At 38.9% G+C, this 11,435-nt stretch overlaps 1 non-coding gene across 1 annotated transcript; it reads left to right on the forward strand.

Moving 5' to 3' along the window:
* The first annotated feature begins 11,141 nt into the window (after positions 1 to 11,141).
* On the forward strand, positions 11,142 to 11,213 carry TRNAC-GCA (transfer RNA cysteine (anticodon GCA)). The gene has a single exon. It is a non-coding gene; the product is annotated as a tRNA-Cys (tRNA).
* The last annotated feature ends 222 nt before the right edge of the window (positions 11,214 to 11,435 follow it).

The following is an 11,435-nucleotide window of genomic DNA, read 5'->3' on the forward strand; positions in this document are numbered from 1 at the left end:
TGTTGGTTTAGGGGACTGGTAACAATTTGGACTATAATTCTGCCTCATAGCAGAATCACCAAACTCTCAGTTCCTTGAAAATATAAAGACCTAACACACATTCCTAAGTTAATTTTAGAAAGCAGACCCCATCCAGATGAAAACTGAGGACCGCAAGAACATAGACCCTAAATTAGTTGAAACCACAAAGTTGATGATTCTTGAAACTTCACTTTGATGCCAGCCAATCTGAGCTGATCATGCCTTGCTCCTTGAATACTATAAAACTCCCCACTACCCCCTCCAGGGAGGGCTACACAGCCTTGAGGGCATTAACCCAATGTGTCCCCTTTTGCTTGGCAAAGCACTAAAAGCTTTTCTTTTCTACTTCACTCTGTTTCCATGTGCCTATTCAGAACTAGTGAACAGAGGATAAATTTCAACAAGAATACAACAACAGGTCTTTGTAGTCTTTGTTACTGAACCCCCATCTTGTGGCAGGTGCTGTTGTGGATCTCATGAAGTATGTGGAATTTTAACAATGTGGACAAAAACCTCAAGGTCAGTACAGGCCCAGCATTTCTTCCTGGAGCATGTCATGTGTATTCAGGGTCTCCTGAGAAACAGAACCAACAGGTTGTACATATGTATGTAAAGAGACTTATGATAAAGAATTGACTTACATGATTATGGAGGTTCAAAAGTCCCCAAACCTGCCATCAACAACCTGGAGACCTAAGTGAGCTGAAATTTCAGTTTGATTCTAAAGGCAGGAAAAGACTGCTCAAAATAGTAGGGCAGAAGGAGGTCTCTCTTGGTCTTTTTTATATTATTATTGAAGTATAGTTGCTTTACAATATTGTGTTAGTTTCTGGTGTACAACACAGTGGTTCAAAATTTTTATAGATTTTAGTCTATTTAAAGTTATAAAATATTGACTATACCCCTATGCTGTACATTATATACTTGTAGTTTATTTATTTTATACTTAGTAGTTTGTGTCTTTTTATCCCTTCCCTCTCCCACTGGTAACCACTAGTTTGTTCTCTGTAACTGTGAGTCTGTTTATGTTTTGTTATATTTATTCATTTGTTTGACTCATTAGATTTCACTTTTAAGTGGTAACATATAATGTTTGTCTTTGCCTGATTTAATTTATTTAGCATAATACCCTCCGTATCTATCCATGTTGATGCAAATGTCATTGTTTTATTATTTTTGCTATGGCTGAGTGATATTCCATTGTGTGCATATATTAGGTTGGCCAAAGAGTTTGTTTTGGTTTTTCCACCACATTTTACAGAAAAACTGGAATGAACTTCTTGGCTAACCCTGTAGGTAGGTAGGTAGGTAGATAGAAATATATAGATACATATCTTTGTTCATTCATCTGTTGATGGACACTTAGGTTGTTTCTGTGTCTTGGATATTGTGAACAGTGCTGCTATGAACATGGGGGGTGCATGTATATTTTTAAATTAGAGTTTGTCCAAATATATGCCCAGGAGGGAGATTGTAGGATGGTGTGGTAGTTCTGTTTTTGGGTAGTTCTATTATTGAGGAATCTTCATATTGTTCCATCAATTTATACCCTCACAAACAGTGCATGAGGATTTCCTTTTCTCCATACCTTTCCTACATTTGTTATTTGTGTTTTTTTTTATTTACTTGACCACACTGTGATTATCACTCAAGGTTTCCAAGATGACACTGGGGACAAATTTAGCAACTATGTGATCTTGGACAAGTTATTTAACTTCTCCGTGCTTCAGTTTCTCACTGTAAAGATGATAATTGCTCCTCTCTCATTGGGTTGTCTCAAGGATTAAATGAATTAGAATTTGTAAAGCGCTTAGAAGGGTGCATGGCAAGTTGTAGGTACAACAGGTGTTACATTCAATTTTAACATATCTCTGAAGCTCTATGTTTATTTTGATGTACAGTACAAATAAATGTAATTGACATGATTTCAAGGATATATTTGCTTAGTATGAGGCTAAATAAAAAGCAGTAAGTTGATTTCAAGACAAATATTAAGTAAATACTAATATAGAACTGGACATGGAACAACAGACTGGTTCCAAATAGAAAAAGGAGTACGTCAAGGCTATATATTGTCACCTTGCTTATTTAACTTACATGCAGAGTACATCATGAGAAACGCTGGGCTGGAAGAAGCACAAGCTAGAATCAAGATTTCTGGGAGAAATATCAATAACCTCAGATAAGAAGATGACACCACCCTTACGGCAGACAGTGAAGAGGAACTAAAGGGCCTCTTGCTGAAAGTGAAAGAGGAGAGTGAAAAAGTTGGCTTAAAGCTCAACATTCAGAAAACTAAGATCATGGCATCCAGTCCCATCACTTCATGGCAAATAGATGGGGAAACCGTGGAAACAGTGTCAGACTTTATTTTTTTGGGCTCCAAAATCACTGCAGAAGGTGATTGCAGCCATGAAATTAAAAGACACTTACTCCTTGGAAGGAAATTTATGACCAACCTAGATAACACATTAAAAAGCAGACATTACTTTGTCAACAAAGGTCCATCTAGTCAAGGCTATGGTTTTTCCAGTGGTCATGTATGGATGTTAGATTTGGACTGTGAAGAAAGCTAAGCACTGAAGAATGGATGCTTTTGAATTGTGATGGTGGAGAAGACTCTTGAGAGTCCCTTGGACTGCAAGGAGATCCAACCAGTCCATCCTAAAGGAGATCAATCCTGGGTGTTCATTGGAAGGACTGCAGTTGAAGCTGAAACTTCAATACTTTGGCCACCTCATGCGAAAAGTTGATTCATTGGAAAAGACCTGATGTTGGGAGGGATTGGGGGCAGGAGGAGAGGGGATGACAGAGGATGAGATGGCTGGATGGTATCACTGACTAGATGGATATGAGTTTGAGTAATCTCCAGGAGTTGGTGATGGACAGGGAGGCCTGGCGTGCTGCGATTCATGGGGTCGCAAAGAGTCGGACACGTCTGAGCGACTGAACTGAACTGAACTGAATATAGGAGTTACAGGAAAATGGTAAAAAAAAAATATGAGACAGTGAAAAGTGCATGATTAGGTTTTGTAAATACTATGAGTGAAAAAAAAAAATAAGGTCATATCTTTGGAGACCAACCAACCCCAGCCTGGCTTTCTGAGAGGTTTCCTGGGATGCAGTACTTTCCGCACTAAATCCAGAAGAATCCCCAGGAAACCAGGACATTTGCATTGAATGTGTATATTGCTTTCTGTAGTATACGCCTTTTGACAGTACTGATTTTTCCAATCCGTGAACATGGCATATCTTTCTATCTCTTTGTGCCTTTGTTGATTTCTTTCATCAGTATCTAATGGTTTTCAGAGTACAGGTCTTTTGTCTCCTTATGTAGGTTTATTCCTAGGTATTTTATTCTTTTTAATGTGATGGTAAATGGAATTGTTTCTTGGATTTTCCTTTCTGATTTTTCATTGTGAGTGTATAGAAATGCAACAGATTTCTGTGCATTAATATTATAGCCTGAAACTTTACCAAATTCATTGATGAGCTCTAGTAGTTTTCTGGTACCATTTTTAGGACCTTCAATGTATAGTATCATGTCATCTGCAAACAGTGATAGTTTAATTTCTTTTCCAGCTGGATTCCTTTTAGTTTTATTCTCTGATTACAATAGTGAGGACTTCCAAAACTATATTGAGTAAAAGTGGTGAGACTGGACACCCTTGTCTTGTTCCTGATCTTAGAAAAATATGCTTTCAGTTTTTCACCATTGAATATGATGTTAGTTATAGGTTATCATATATAGCCTTTATTGTATTGGGATATGTTCCTCTATGCTCACTTTCTAGAGAGTTTTTATTATAAATGGGCGTTGAATTTTGTAAAAAGCTTTTTCTGCATCTACTGAAAGATCATATGGATTTTCTCTTCAATTTATTGATGTGGTATATCACACTGATGATTTACCGATATTAAAAAATCCTTACATCCTTGGGATAAATCCTACTTGATCATGGTGTATGGTCCTTTTAATGTATTGTTGGATTCAGATTGCCAGTATTTTTTGAGGATTTTCACATCTATGTTCATCAGTGATATTGGCCTGTAATTTTCTTTTTTGGGTGATATATTTGTCTGGTTTTGGTATTAAGATGGTGGTGATCTCACAGAAAGAGTTTGGGAATTTTCTGCAACTTTTATTGAACAGTTTCAGGAGGATAGGTGTTAGCTTTTCTCTAAATATTTGATAGAGTTCACCTATCAAGCCATATGGTCCTGGACTTCTGTTTGTTGGGAGTTTTTAAATCACAGATTTAATTTCAGTGCTTGTGATTGCTGTTTATATTTTCTATTTCTTCCTGGTTCAGTCTTGGGAGGCTAGAAGCTATACCTTTCTAATAATTTGTTCATTTCCCCCAGATTGCTCACTTTATGGACATATAGTAACTTGTAGTACTTTCTTATGATCCTTAGTATTTCTGCAGTGTCAATTGTAGTTTCTCCTTTTTCATTTCTAATTTTACTGATTTGTGTCCTCTCCCTTGTTTTCTTGATGAGTCTGGCTAAAGGTTTATCCATTTTATCTTTTGAAAGAACCAGCTTTTAGTTTAATTGATCTTTGATAATGCTTTCTTTATCTCTATTTTATTTATTTCTTCTCTGATCTTTATGATCTATTTCTTTCTAACTTTAGGTTTTGTACTTCTTTCTCTAGTTGTTTTAGGTGTAAGTTTAGGTTGGTTGAAATTTTTTGTTGTTATTGATGTAAGATTGTATTGCCATAAATGTCCCTCTTAGAACTGCTTTTGTTGCATCCCATAGGTTTTGGATCACTGTTCTTTCATTATCATTTGTCTCTAGGTATTTTTTTTTTTATTTCCTCTTTGATTTCTTCAGTGACATTTGGTTGTTTAATAGCGTATTATTTACCCTCCACGTGTTTCTGTTTTAATAGTTTTTTTTTCATTTATTTTATTTCTAATCTCATAGTGTTGTGATGGAAAAAGATACTTGATATGATTCTAATTTTCTTAAATTTACCAAGGCTCACCTTGTGCTTCAGCATGTGGTCTATCCGGGAGAATGTTTTGTGTGTACTTGAGAAGAATTCCATCTGCTGCTTTCAGATGGAATGCTCTATAAATATCAGTTCAGTTCAGTTCAGTCACTCAGGTCGTGTCCCACTCTTTGTGACCCCATGCACTGCAGCATGCCAGGCCTCCCTGTCCATTACCAACTGCTGGAGTTTACTCAAACTCATGTCCATTGAGTAGGTGATGCCATCCAACCATCTCATCCTCCATCGTCCCCTTCTCCTCCCGCCTTCAATCTTTCCCAGCATCAGGGTCTTTTCAAATGAGTCAGTTCTTCGCATCAGGTGGCCAAAGTATTGGATTTTCAGCTTCAGCATCAGTCCTTAAGTTGATTTGTTCAAATGTGTCATTTAGGGCCTGTATTTCCTTATTAATCTTCTATCTGGATGACTAGTCCATTGATGAAAGTGAGATGTTAAAGTCCCCCACTATTATTGTGTTAGTGTCAATTTCTCCGTTTATGGTTGTTAGTGTTTGCTTTACATACTGAAATGCTCCTATGTTGGATGCATACATATTTACAATTGTCATATGTTTTTACATTGATTCCTTGATCAGTATGCAGTGTCACTCTTTGTCTCTTCCATTTTTTTTTAAAAAGTCTTTTTGTCTGATATGAGTATTGCTACTACAGCTTTCATTTGATTTTCTTTTGTGTGGAATAACTTTTCCATCCTCTCACTTTCAGTCTGTATTTATCCCTAGATCTGAGGTGGGTTTCTTGTAGACAGCATATATATGGATCTTTATATATATATATAGATCTTTATATATATATACACACACACACAACACACACACACACACACACACATATATAAAACATGTATATATACATTTGTATCTATTGAGCCAGTCTACATCTTTTGGTTGGTGCATTTAGTCCATTTACATTTAAGGTAATTATTGACATGTATGCTTCTCTTACCATTTTTTTAGCTGTTTGGGTTTGATTTTGCAGGTCTTTTCCTTCTCTTGTGTTTTCTGCCTAGACAATTCCTTTCAGTTCAGACCAGTCACTCAGTTGTGTCCAACTCTTTGTGACCCCATGGACTGCAGCCTGCCAGCTTCCCTATCCATCACCAACTCTTGGTGCTTACTCAAATTCATGTCCATAGAGTTGCTGATGTCATCCAACCATCTCATCCTTTGTCGCCCGCTTCTTCTCCTGCTTTCAATCTTTCCCATCATCAGGGTCTTTTCCTTTAACATTTGTTTCTAAATTTGCTTTGGTAGTGCTGAATTCTCTTAAAATTTTCTTGTCTGTAAAGCTTTTGATTTCTCCATCAAATCTGAACGACAGCCACACTGGGTAGAGTATTCTTGGTTGTAGGTTCTTCCCTTTCATCACTTTAAATATATCATGCCACTCCTTTCTGACTTTCAGAATTTCTGTTGAGAAATTCACTGACAACCATATGGGCATTCCCTTGTATGTTATTTGTCATTTTTCCCTGTTGCTCTTAATATTTTATATTTGTTTTTAATTTCTGTCTGTTTGATTACTATGTGTTTCAGCATGTTCCTCCTTGGGTTTATCCTGTCTGGAACTTTCTGAACTTCCTGGACTTGGTTGACTATTTCCTTTCCTAGCTATTATATCTTCCAATATTTTCTCAAGTCCTTTCTCTCTTCTCCTTCTGGGATCCCTATAATGCAAATGTTGATGTGTTTACTATTGTACCGGAGGTCTCATAGACTATCTTCATTTTTTCTTTTCATTCTTTTTTACTATATTCTTCTCTGTGACAGTGATTTCCATCATTCTGTCTTCCAGGTCACTTATTGATTCTTGTGCCTCTGTTATTGATTCCTTCTAGTGTATTGTTCATTTCAGTTATTGCATTGTTCATCTCTGTTTCTTTTTTCTTTAGTTTTTGGTCTTTGTTAAACATTTTCTGTATCTTCTCAATGTTTACCTACATTCTTTCCCCAAGATCCTTGATCATTTTCACTATCTTTATTCTGAATTCTTTTCCTGAAAGGTTGCCTATCTATACTCCATTTAGTTGTTTTTCCAGGGTTTTATCTTTTTCCTTCATCTGGTACATAATCCTCTGCATTTTCATTTTTTTTTAACTTTCTGTGATTGTGGTTTTAGTTCTGGAGGCTGCAGGATTGTATTCTTGTATCTGTAGCTGCTCTCTGTTGGATGATGCTATCTAAAAGGCTTGTGTAAGCTTCCTGATGGGAGTGATTGGTGGTGGTAGAACTGGGTCTTGCTCTGGTGGGCAGGGACATGCTCAGTAAAACTTTAATCTGTTTGCCTGCTGGTGCACAGGGCTGCGTTCCCTCCCTATTAGTTGTTTGGCCTGTGGTGACCTAGCCCTGGCGTCTACAGGGTCCCTGGTAGGATTAATGGCAATGACCTCCAGCAAGGTTTACTCCAATGGGTACTTCCAAGAACTGCTGCTGCCAGTGGCCTCGTCCCTGCACTGAACCACTACCACCCCACGTCTCTGCAGGAGACCCTGCAACAATGGCAGGTAGGTCTGGTTCAGTATTCTGTGGGGTCACTACTCCTTTCCCCTGGGTTCTGGTACACATAAGATTTTGTGTGTGCCCTCCAAGAGTGGAACGTCTGTTCCCCCAGTCCTGATTGCAAATCAAATCCTGCTGGCCTTTAACAGCAGATTCCTAGGAGTTCCTAGACTCTCCGCTGGCTTACTAGGCTGGGAAGGCAGATGGCTCAGAACCTTCACAACAGTGAGAGATTATCTGCAGTTATAGTTGTTCTCTAATTTGTAGGTCACTCACTGGGCAGGTATCTGACCTTATCATGATTTCACCCTTCCTACTGTCTCATAGGAGCTTATTCTTTGTCTTTGGGCATGAGATATCTTTTTTTGGGTGGGTTCCAGGATCTTCCTGTCAATGGTTGCTCAACAGTCAGTTGTGATTTCAGTGGTCTTGCAGGAAGGGCAGAGGACACATCTTATTACTCCATTATCTTGAACCAATTTGGAGCCTTATTTCTCTTCAACAAATGATCTCTTACAATTGGCAGTATTCCAAGTTTCTGGTATGTTATGTTACACAGAGTGTATCTCCTTGACCATTGGTTTTTGTTTGAGTAAAATCATCTTACACTTATGTCTTAGAAAAGTTATCTCACTCAAATCCTGTTTACACATATTTTTTCCAGAATCAATCTAATGCAACAAACATTTATTGAATACCAGCTATGAGCTCAGTTCTATGAAGTCAGAAAAGGAATGAGGATCTCAGTTGCTGGGAGCCATGACTGTGGATGCATGATAGGAATCCAATTATCACATAATACTGATGATGTCACTTGTGGGAAAACTGATGATTTTTACCTGGAGCTGAGGTTCACTTTTTATGGAATATGGGAGGCAGGCTTGGGGTATGAAAAGTCTAAAAGAGTTTCTAGGCTCAGAGAACCTAATTCTCAGGACTCATATCATTGTTTATAATGAAATTCTAAGACTTGTGGTGTCCAGACTCTTTCCAGGCAGCATTCTCTCTAATTATATTAATAGCTCCCCTGAGTCCTTGCAGGTTTTAGACCAATAATGTTGAAAGAGAAAAATAGATTATAAAAACAAGTCCATTTCACTGGAGTTGTAACTCAGGGATAGAGTTGCTATAGCTCAGAGATAGAGCATTTGACTGCAGAGCAAGAGGTCCCTGGTTCAAATCCAGGTGCCCCCTGAATATTCTTCTTGATTTAAAAAAGTATGGATTGATTTTGACTTTTATCTTCTGTAGTTCATGACTTGTTGAATAATGTCCCTTGTGTGTATGCCAGATGGCAGACTAGGTTCTTTACATTAACTTCTTCCATCTCTTACCAAAATTTTAGAAGGCCCATTATGTCAATTTTGCATGAGGAGTCTGAGACTTGGAGATACTACAAAGCACAGGTTCAGGATTTGAACTCAGAACATAGTTCTCAAAGACTTTATTCTACTCTTCATACTGTTTTCTTTCTGTTAAATTCTTTGCCACAAAATCCCACCTAGCAATGCTCCCAAGATGCTAGGACTGTCCACAGACTTTTAGAACATTTTGGCTGCAGGGCAAACCTAATAACTTAGTGGTGGTACCCACACTTTGCAATGTCCTGGAGACAGTCAGGGAATATTGTCCTTTCTCACAAAACACTGCTGAGGATAAACATGAACTGGCCTACAGTTTAGGAAATGGCACTCTTTTCTTGCTCTAAAGCTTGCGGATTTTCTACTACCTTTCCACCCCAAGTTCATTTCTTGCAGCAAGCACCCACCATGGGTGCCTGCATTCCAGACCCAGGCTGGGGTCAGAGGTTATGCCTCAGTACAGGTTTAACTCCTGCCTTCAGCACAGGAACTGATGCATAAAATCAGTTTGAATGACATACACTAAGAACCTACTATGTGCCAAAATTGTGCAAGATGTGAGCCCAGAAGTGACACAGCCAGAGACACAGCCTCTGGACTCAGCGTTCCCTCAGCTAGGAAGCAAGCCTGGGAAACAAGATAGCTGAGAGCTGTACTGAGCTAAGCCAGCTTTAATAACACAAAGTAACTACCTTTGTCCAGAGGAAAGAAGTTACAGGAGGCTTCCCAGAGGAGCTGATGGTAAGGCAGCATCTCAAAGAAGAACAACATCTTATCAGAGGGAGGGTGGAGTACAGGCAAGATTATGAGGAGTGGCAGAGGCTAGAGCCAGATGGATGCAATTGGAGGCAACTGGATCCAACATATGACATGGGGAGTGTCAGAAGAGGAGGCTTAAACTGTGTGACCAGACAGGGATAAAAATGTAGGAAATTTGTGTTGTGCTAAGAGGTTTGAAATTTATCACAAAGACCTTTAAACAGGAGTGACCTAGATACACCTGGGTTTCAGACAACTTCCTTGGGAGCCATAGGGGATGGATTTGAGGAGTGGAGGCTGCGAAGTCATTTAAGAGGTGGTGGCACTGTGTTCAGGGGTGAGGATGGACGTAAGTGATGTCAAAGATAAATTAACAGTATCCAGTGATATTAACTGGAACTGAGGAGGAGAGGTTGAAAGAAGCCCAGAATTCTTTTAGATATTTTGGCTGAATGACTTACACAGAGGTGTCACCTACCAAGACAGGGTGGAGGCTGATCAGATGGTTAAGTAAGCAGCCCAGCACCCAGCTCTGAGCCCACACTGAAATCCTGGCCCCATCACCTCCCAGCTGTGTGGTCACTCTGTGCCTCAGTTTTCTCAATTGCAAATTCTGTATGCTAACAATAATATTTGTTTTGTGGGATTTTAAAGTGATGATTCAGCTGGAAGTTATGGCTAGAACTTTTAGTACCATTCTTGGTACATAGAAAGTGTTTAGTAAATATGGACTGTTACTGTTATAACAAAGCAAAATAAGAGAAGATGCAGATTTGGGCAGAAAGATAAGTTTAGTTTGGGGCATACGGGATTTGCAATATGAGGTTTCTATAAAACCACAGAGTGGAGAGGCTGGGAAGTTCATCTGCAGCCCTCAGAGAACTATGAGCTGGAGCTCTGGGAACTGTGAGCTCCTTAGCTTCAGAGCAGTCTCATCAGGGAGAATTTGCTGCATTGTCATAGATTCCCTTGACCTTTCTTTAGAGACACATAAGATTTAAGATTCTCAGATTGAAACTCAAAGAACTAGGAATCAGTAGTGAAGTTTTGACTTTTTAACTGTTTTTCCCAGCTGTAAAATGGGACAGTTCACTTGGATGAGATTCCCTTGAAAATCGGATGAAATCATGCACCATATACAATACATACATAATATACAATATTTGCCTGTAATGCAGTGTTTAAAACAAGCCTCTGAAGTCCAGTTGTGGATAACCAGTTAAGATCCCCTCCATGTCCATGATACTTAGAACACTCATCAATGTGCCCAGAGATTTATGGGCAGTAGCACACATATTTAAATACTGGCTATTAGATTGAGAATACAGCACTTTTCACGCTGGGAAAAGAAGGAAGTGGTGTGGCTTGACGGGAATCAGAAATAAAGTTAAATCCAGGAATGTCAGCCATAAAGGCATTAAGGAGTATGATGTAACTCATAAAAGTTGAATAAGTACTTGTAGGGGTCACATTATCACCAGGGGGTATAGCTCAGTGGAAGAGCATTTGACTGCAGATCAAGAGGTCCCTGGTTCAAATCCAGGTGCCCCCTATTTCTTTCTTTTGCTCTTCCTGGCAGCTTTATTAAAAGGTTGGATCTAGGGTGAGGGAAGCAATGTGCCTAGGGCTCAAAACTTAATAAGGCAGTAACTCTCAGGTTCATGGAGGCACCTTGGCTTATTAATTTCCTCACAGTAGAACTATGTGTTCATATAAACTCATCCGGTCTGCACCAGAGACACACAGGCACACTCAGAGACACATTCATACACAC

This window comes from Odocoileus virginianus, chromosome 4 (assembly GCF_023699985.2).
Source record: "Odocoileus virginianus isolate 20LAN1187 ecotype Illinois chromosome 4, Ovbor_1.2, whole genome shotgun sequence".
Taxonomy (NCBI): Eukaryota; Metazoa; Chordata; class Mammalia; order Artiodactyla; family Cervidae; genus Odocoileus; species Odocoileus virginianus.